Below are 6,990 nucleotides of genomic sequence, written 5' to 3'. Positions count from 1 at the left end.
TGATGATGGTGATGATGTTGATGATGGTTATAGGAAGGGGGCTGGAAAGATAGTTCAGTGGTTAACAGCACTTGTTATTCTTCAAGAGAACAGAGATCAATTCCCAGCACCCATGATGGGAAGCTCACAGTCACCTGTAATTCCAGTTGACACACTCTTTTGGCCTCCTTGAACACTGCATTTGTGTGCTCATACCCACATCCAGACATCTACCCAAATAAATACTAAGTCCTTTTTTTAAGGTAAAGGGAAAATCCTGTGTATTGCATGTGATGAATTAGGATATACCACATTAATAACCACTCAAGGAGCGTGACAGCGCTTCATGCTAAACAGACTTGCCTGTGTGCTTAGGTTGAGGTGCAGCCCAGAGGCGGAAAGAACTTTTGTCTAGCCTTTTATTCATAATATTGTTAATAAATTTTCCAACCCTGCTTCATTATATTGGCTAATCCTGAAATTCATTTTGGCATTGGAGCCATGGATTCTTCTTTGTTCTGAGTTAAGCTCCCTAAAAGACTAGGGGCTCCCCTATTGATGGGAGCCATGTACAGAGGGTGCCTCCAACCTTGTATCCTTGGAGTTCAGGGTGACAGAGGCAGTGAATGGAAGTTGTTACTCAGAAAGTTGTTGCACCAGCTGCTGACTGACTACAGACTTCCTAGTCTCCTGAACTGTGAAGAAAAGTCTCTGGTTGTTCCTACATTTTGTTACAGCACCCCAAACTAACAATAGCAAAAAACGCTCAGCAGAAATCCTCAGTACATCTGGCCAGATAAAGTCTTAAAACTTTCTCATCAAACCCCACCATTGGTAAAATTAAAACACCATACAAAGGAACAGTTTGCGTGAAAATCAGTGAGGAACATTAATGGCTCAAAGACTTAAAGATATCCAACAGACTAAAACACACACACACATGAACATACACTAGAGGCAACATTCATAAATAAATACCTCGAAGTAAATTGCATGTGTAAGTGACCAAGTAAGTCAATTCCATTCTTTATTAATAGTTTTAAACAAATAATTAAAATTAAATTAGGAACTAAATTAAAAGTAATTAAGGATTTGAATTTTATCCATGACTATTTCAGAGCAAGAAAGCCATTGGTCACCAGTACTGGGCAGCCCACAGCCCCCAGGCTCCTGGGTAAAGCCTCCGCAAAGAGATCACAGGTACAGCTCAGCAGTCAGAAAAGATGTTCATTAATCAAGAATAGAATCAACTGAGCCAGACATGGTGGCATAAGCCTTTAATCTCTCACTTGGGAGGCAGAGGCAGGAGGATCTCTTGTGAGTTCAAGCCAACCTGGTCTTCAGAGCTAGTTCCAGGATAGCCAGAGTGGTTACACAAAGAAACCCTGTCTTGAAAAACCAATAAATAAATAAATAAATAAATAAATAAATACAAACAAATAAATAAATAAATGAAATCAACTTCCAGAAGGGAGAAAACCAAATATTCATTCATTTTTGTTGATTATTTCACTCCTAAAGAGGTAATTACTATGTAACATCTAATATTCAGTTAAAGACAAGTTTATAGAAATATTTACCATAATAAAATGTGTGGTTTAAACAAACAGAAATGGGGGCTGTAGAGCTGTCTCAGTGGTTAAGAGCTTTGGTTGCTGTGACTAAAACTGGAACTCAGACCCCAGCATCCACACTGAGCAGCTCACACTGCCTGGAGCTCCAGTCCAAAGGGAGAGCTGACTTTTCTGGCCTCTGCGGGCACAAACAAAGACACAAGTGCATAAAACTTTAACAGTAGCAAACGGGGCTGGGCAGTGGTGTCACATACCCTTAATCCTGGCACTTGGGAGGCAAAGGCAGGCAGATCTCTTGAATCTGAGGCTAGCCTGGTCTACAGATTGAGTTCTGGAACAACCAAGGCTACACAGCAAAACCCTGTTTTAAAAAATAAATAAGTAGGGCTGGAGAGCTGGCTCAGAGGGTAAGAGCATTGCCTGCTCTTCCAAAGGTCCTGAGTTCAATTCCCAGCAACCACATGGTGGCTCACAACCATCTGTAATGGGGTCTGGTGCCCTCTTCTGGCCTTCAAGCATATACACAGACAGAATATTGTATACATAATAAATAAATAAATAAATAAGTAAATAAATAAACAAACAATAAGACAACAAACGGGAATGGTAAAACGTCTAGCTCCGAGGCTCAAGTCATACCCAGGTACTGGCTGTGGCCTTCTTGGGCCAGAGACCTTGAAGGATAACTGTGGACCTTATTGACTGTCTGTGAACTTTCTGACAGTCAGTCACCAGGTCAGTGGCATGCATCAGATTGGAAGTTAGGGTGCCTTTTATTCAGTCCTTAGAGGATGGGGTAGTTTTTCTATTTCTTTAAGGAATGCCTTAAAAGGAGGACGCTAGTGAGTAGTAGCCTGACTTCTTCAGGGACTTAAGATTCAGTTAAAAACTTGTATCAAGTGTCTGCTGTGTCAGTTTCCAACGGTGGACATTTACCCTGGACTAGGAATAGGCTACCACAGAGATCCATTTGTGTGGAGGGAGGCTCTAAAAATGGTTGTTTTCCCTTCCCAGTCACCCAGGTGGCTCTGGGAGAGCTGGGCTGCATACCACTTAACGAGGGACCAGAGCTTCTGCCCAGCTGCCACCTGGATAAACTGTGCACTGGTCAGTGAGCGGACAAGGGTCTCCGTTGCAAACACCAAGACTGGAGCCTGTCATCACGAAGTCCAAATTCTTCTGCAGAAGAGCTGAAGAGAAGAGGAAGGGGTGTTGGAGGTACCTGTGTCCTGGTGGCTTGAAGCCACCCAGGGAAGTTCAATAAATTCTGACATTTTAAGAAAAAAAAATGTCTAGTAGTAAGGATAAATCATGTCCCTGAAATTACATGGGTCGATGGTTTTAAAAGTCATTTTGTACCCAAAATATTTAATGGTAAAATTGAATTGTTATGAGTACATCTTACACTGGAAAAAGAAGATGACTCGTGCGTGCGTGCGTGCATGTGTGCGTGTGTGTGTGAGTAGTGTGTGTGCTCACGGCCATAGAGCACAAAATAAAAGCCAGGTCTCGCCAGGAAGGCAGTTCCTCATCCTCACTGTCCCTAGGGTTGGTTCCAGGCACCCAGCAGGTGCTCATCGTATCCATGGGGAATGGTACAATGTTTTCATTTGAGGTGTAGGGATCCAGGGATTTCCAGTCATCTCTGGGTCATTTATGATGCCCAGTGCGCTGGACACACATTGGACATGCATACACTACTGCACTGTTCGGGACCCAGTGTTCATGTCAAGGATGGATGCTGCTGTGCCCCTCCTATTATCCTGTGCCACACTCTCTCCAGATATTTCTGCTCCCACTTTTTCCTGTCACTGACCGCCAACCTTTTCAATAGTATGGCATCTCCCAGATGCCCCATAAAGGAGTCTCTTTGTGAACCCCAGGACATAGGACACCCCACAGCGCATTGTTCTGTTACTGACTGTCCTATGTGACGACTCAGCCTCCACTTTATCTTCACCGGGCTCCTCCAGGCTACCCCAGGTCTTTCTTAGTGCTCCCTCCTGAGTTTGCAGCCACTGGCCATGTGCCGCCACCCCCTGCCCACAAACTGTGCTGGCCTGCTCACAGATCTTTATAAGACAAGCACAGTCCAGACGCCCACAGGAGCAAAGTCTCCAGAGCTGCGTGAAGTCTGACCCATTTTAGTGTCCCATGCCTGACTCTCAGCTTGGGGCATAGAACATTCCCCCAGAGACACTTGTGGGAAGGAAGAGAATGCATGGAGGACCAGGAGAAAAGCCAAAGATAGAGGTAGAGAGAGCTAACAGTAGCATTGCCTTCAGAGAGACTGTGTGCTACCCACTGAGCTTCCCCACTCCCGCATTTAGACAAGGCTGGGAAGTCTGCACCTCAAAGGCACCCAGTGCATTGTGCCTGGCCTCCTCATATCTAGGGCTCACGGAGTGACCCACAAAATCATCACCTCCTCACTGACTTCTGCTTCCCAGGCAAACCTTCTGACAAAGAGACAAAGTGAACAACCCCACACAAAGAGGCTTTGCATAACACATCAGACCTGGAACATGGGAGGTGGCTCAAAGAATACCCACCTCTCCCTACCCATGGAGATGTAGCCTTAGCTTGAATTTGCACCGAGGTAGGCAGAGAAGGGGCAGTCATTGTCAGCAGGCTGTGACAATGGTCTAATCCCATTTAGGGACACTCTGCGCAATGACTTATGGATAATGAGTGTTTTAAAACCCTCCGGTCATTCGCTGGCACAAGGCTTTTTACAGCGGTGAGAAGGAGCCAATTGACAGAGGTGATCTCGCCACTCAGGAGCTCTTACCGGCGACTCCTTGGACATAAATTCTGCCACACTCTATTAACAAACACAGCTGAAAATTGGTGTCTCTGCTTTCCATGTGGCCTCGCAGAAACAAGAGCAGTAACAGGGTGATCGATACTTCCTGTTTGCTACAGGACCTGAGGTAAGTGAAAGTGGTTATAAGATTTCCATTTATTGAATATTATGTCAATAGGTTCCTATTCAGAGAATCATAAAACAAGTTATAGGCAGTGTCAGACTGGCTTATCCACAGGAAGGGCATGCTACGTATCTCACTTTTTAAAAGCCTACAGCCTTTATCTAAAGTAATCCATTCACATTGACCCTGGCAGGTGTCAAGACACATGATGTCCTGAGAAACAGACAGGCCTGGGACTTCAGGATGCAAAGCAAGAGACTTGCTTCCTGACCTGAGTGCTGAGGGAAGTGTGAGGTGCACATGTTCCAGGTGTGGGGGTGCAAGCTTGCCTTGCTGTGCGTTACACACACACAGAGACACACACACACACACACATACACACACAAATGCTGCAGCAAGCAAGAAATGGCTAAATTTACTAGATACGGAGGCCACATCTCTGTACACTGAACCCAGCAGAAATTTGAAAACAAACAAACAAACTGGAATTTCAGTGATTAGCGTCTGAGGTCTTGCAGCCATAGCATGCAAACATGTGCAACGGGAATTAACAGGCACTCCCAGAAAATGGGCATTAATGATCGTGTGAGGGAAATCTTTTATTTTAGCACGGAGAATCAGCGTGGCGGTGGAGCTCAGTAAAGGGCACACAAACTTTCCAAGGCCTTGTCCTCCTTCTTATGAAATCGTCTGGGGACCTTAATCACTGGCTCCATGGAGACACTTCCTACAATACAAAAACAAAGGAGGACTGTTTAAGACAGACAGTAGTTTCCACAGGCTCTGCAGATGCAGAGCAGGGGCTGAAGGAGTCTGCCCATTGGGGGTCTTTAGAGAGACTGGAGTTTTAATTGGTTTGTCTTTTTGGAGTAGCTCACAGTCTTCCCCACGCAGCCCTCAACAGCAGAGACACATTGTGTGTGCCCTGTGCCGGCCATGGTCCTAGCAGCAGGGACAAGGAATGGCTTACACATCTGCCATCTAAGTCCTTCTAAGGGTTGGGGAATAAACATCCTGGCACCACAGGTCAGAGGTTTCAGCTCTAGACATCAAAGCCCTCATCTGCGGTGGTAAAGTGGTAGGATAGTCAAGAGCCTTGGGGCCATGCCTCTACCAAGTCCTGTGTCCCTGGTCCAGGAGTTTGACTGCTCTTGTGTTTTCCTGTCATCCTCCTTCTGAATGAAGAAAACGGTCATGCTTAGGGACACGATGAGAATTAAGCCAGTGGACTGATGGATGGGTATCAAGGTCACAGTGTGTGGTAGCCACCTGTGGGGCAGACACTGGAGATTGGCCAGACACGATCACACCAGCACCTCCGTGTGGCCCAGGTGATCTATGAGGAGAGAGGGTAGTAGAGTCTTCTCTACTGGGATTTGGGTGTCTCGGGAGTCTCTGACCCATTTCTTTTGTACACTCTACCTGGTGACTGTGGACTGGTTGGTCTGTCCCTGTCACTGCTGTGTTCAACAAGCCCCTCTCATGTCAAATTTCCCAAATGGCAGCTGGAGAAGCCTGGTGTTTCAAAACCGATCCCAGCCACCTCTGATTTCGGTGTTTTTTGATGTTTGAACTAGACTTCAGACTTGGAGTCGAACTGGGATAGGTTTAGACTTCAAGGGTTATTGAGAGAGGTAAGTGTATTTTGTAGGCAGGAAAGCCGTGATGGGGGAGCAGAGGGTAGGCTATTGCAGGCTAAGTTCTATCCCCTCAGGTCCCTATGTTTAGGATCTGATTCCCAGTCCCTTAGATTGTGAGCCTAAAACTTCCTCTGCAAGGTGATTCAGTTAGGATGTCACGAGGGTAGGCTCTGAGTCATAACTTGGCCTCTTTATAAGAGAGGATTGAGGCACAGATACACCAGAGGGTGATGAGAGGAAAACACATGAGAGGGACATCTCGAAGAAACCAACCCTGCCTACGCCTTAGCCTTCCACCTCCAGCCCCAGGACTGTGGAGAAGCACAGAGGGCTTCTCCCTGATGAGGGTTTGACTGACTGGTTTCTTTGCTTTTGTTTTTGTGGTTGTTATAACTTTATGATGGAGGAAAAGGTGATAAGCTGGGTAGAAATTAAACTTTCGATTTCGAACTTTCTCTTTTTCTGGATTAGAATGGGCTGTCCACTCCTATCCTGTGAAGTTGAACAGATTGAAAGACACTTCTGGGCCTGCTGTGTAACTGAGCTGGGCCTATGGCAGACTAGGCAGAGTGAGCTGATTTTCTGTCTAAGGACATGCCCTGTCTGGAAGTCTCTGAGGGTTGTTAGCAAGCCTGCTGTTTAAGCCACCTGCAGGGACTCAGTTCATGATGGTAGCTATACAGAGTTTTGAAAAACTCCCCTAGCCTTTTCCCCCTGGGACCTGGCTAAGAAGTTCAGGTCGCTGCCAGATAGTGTGACAACCCTGGGTGAGCAGAAGAGCTGAGAGAAGCTTCCTGCCTGACTTCTGTCCTTGCTCACCCAGGGGCCCTGACTGCCCCGCTGACTCTCAGCACCCTCCCCTGAAGA

The 6,990-nt window shown here is 46.2% G+C and overlaps 1 non-coding gene across 1 annotated transcript; it reads left to right on the top strand.

Moving 5' to 3' along the window:
- The first annotated feature begins 2,173 nt into the window (after nucleotides 1-2,173).
- LOC113456881 lies at nucleotides 2,174-2,301 on the top strand. Its single transcript, XR_003377612.1, has one exon. It is a non-coding gene; the product is annotated as a small nucleolar RNA SNORA3/SNORA45 family (small nucleolar RNA).
- Nucleotides 2,302-6,990: the final 4,689 nt, after the last annotated feature.

The sequence above is a fragment of the Microtus ochrogaster genome, chromosome 1 (assembly GCF_000317375.1).
Source record: "Microtus ochrogaster isolate Prairie Vole_2 chromosome 1, MicOch1.0, whole genome shotgun sequence".
NCBI lineage: Eukaryota > Metazoa > Chordata > Mammalia > Rodentia > Cricetidae > Microtus > Microtus ochrogaster.
The sequence above is the reverse complement of the archived record's forward strand: the minus strand, read 5'-3'. Positions and strand labels throughout refer to the sequence as shown.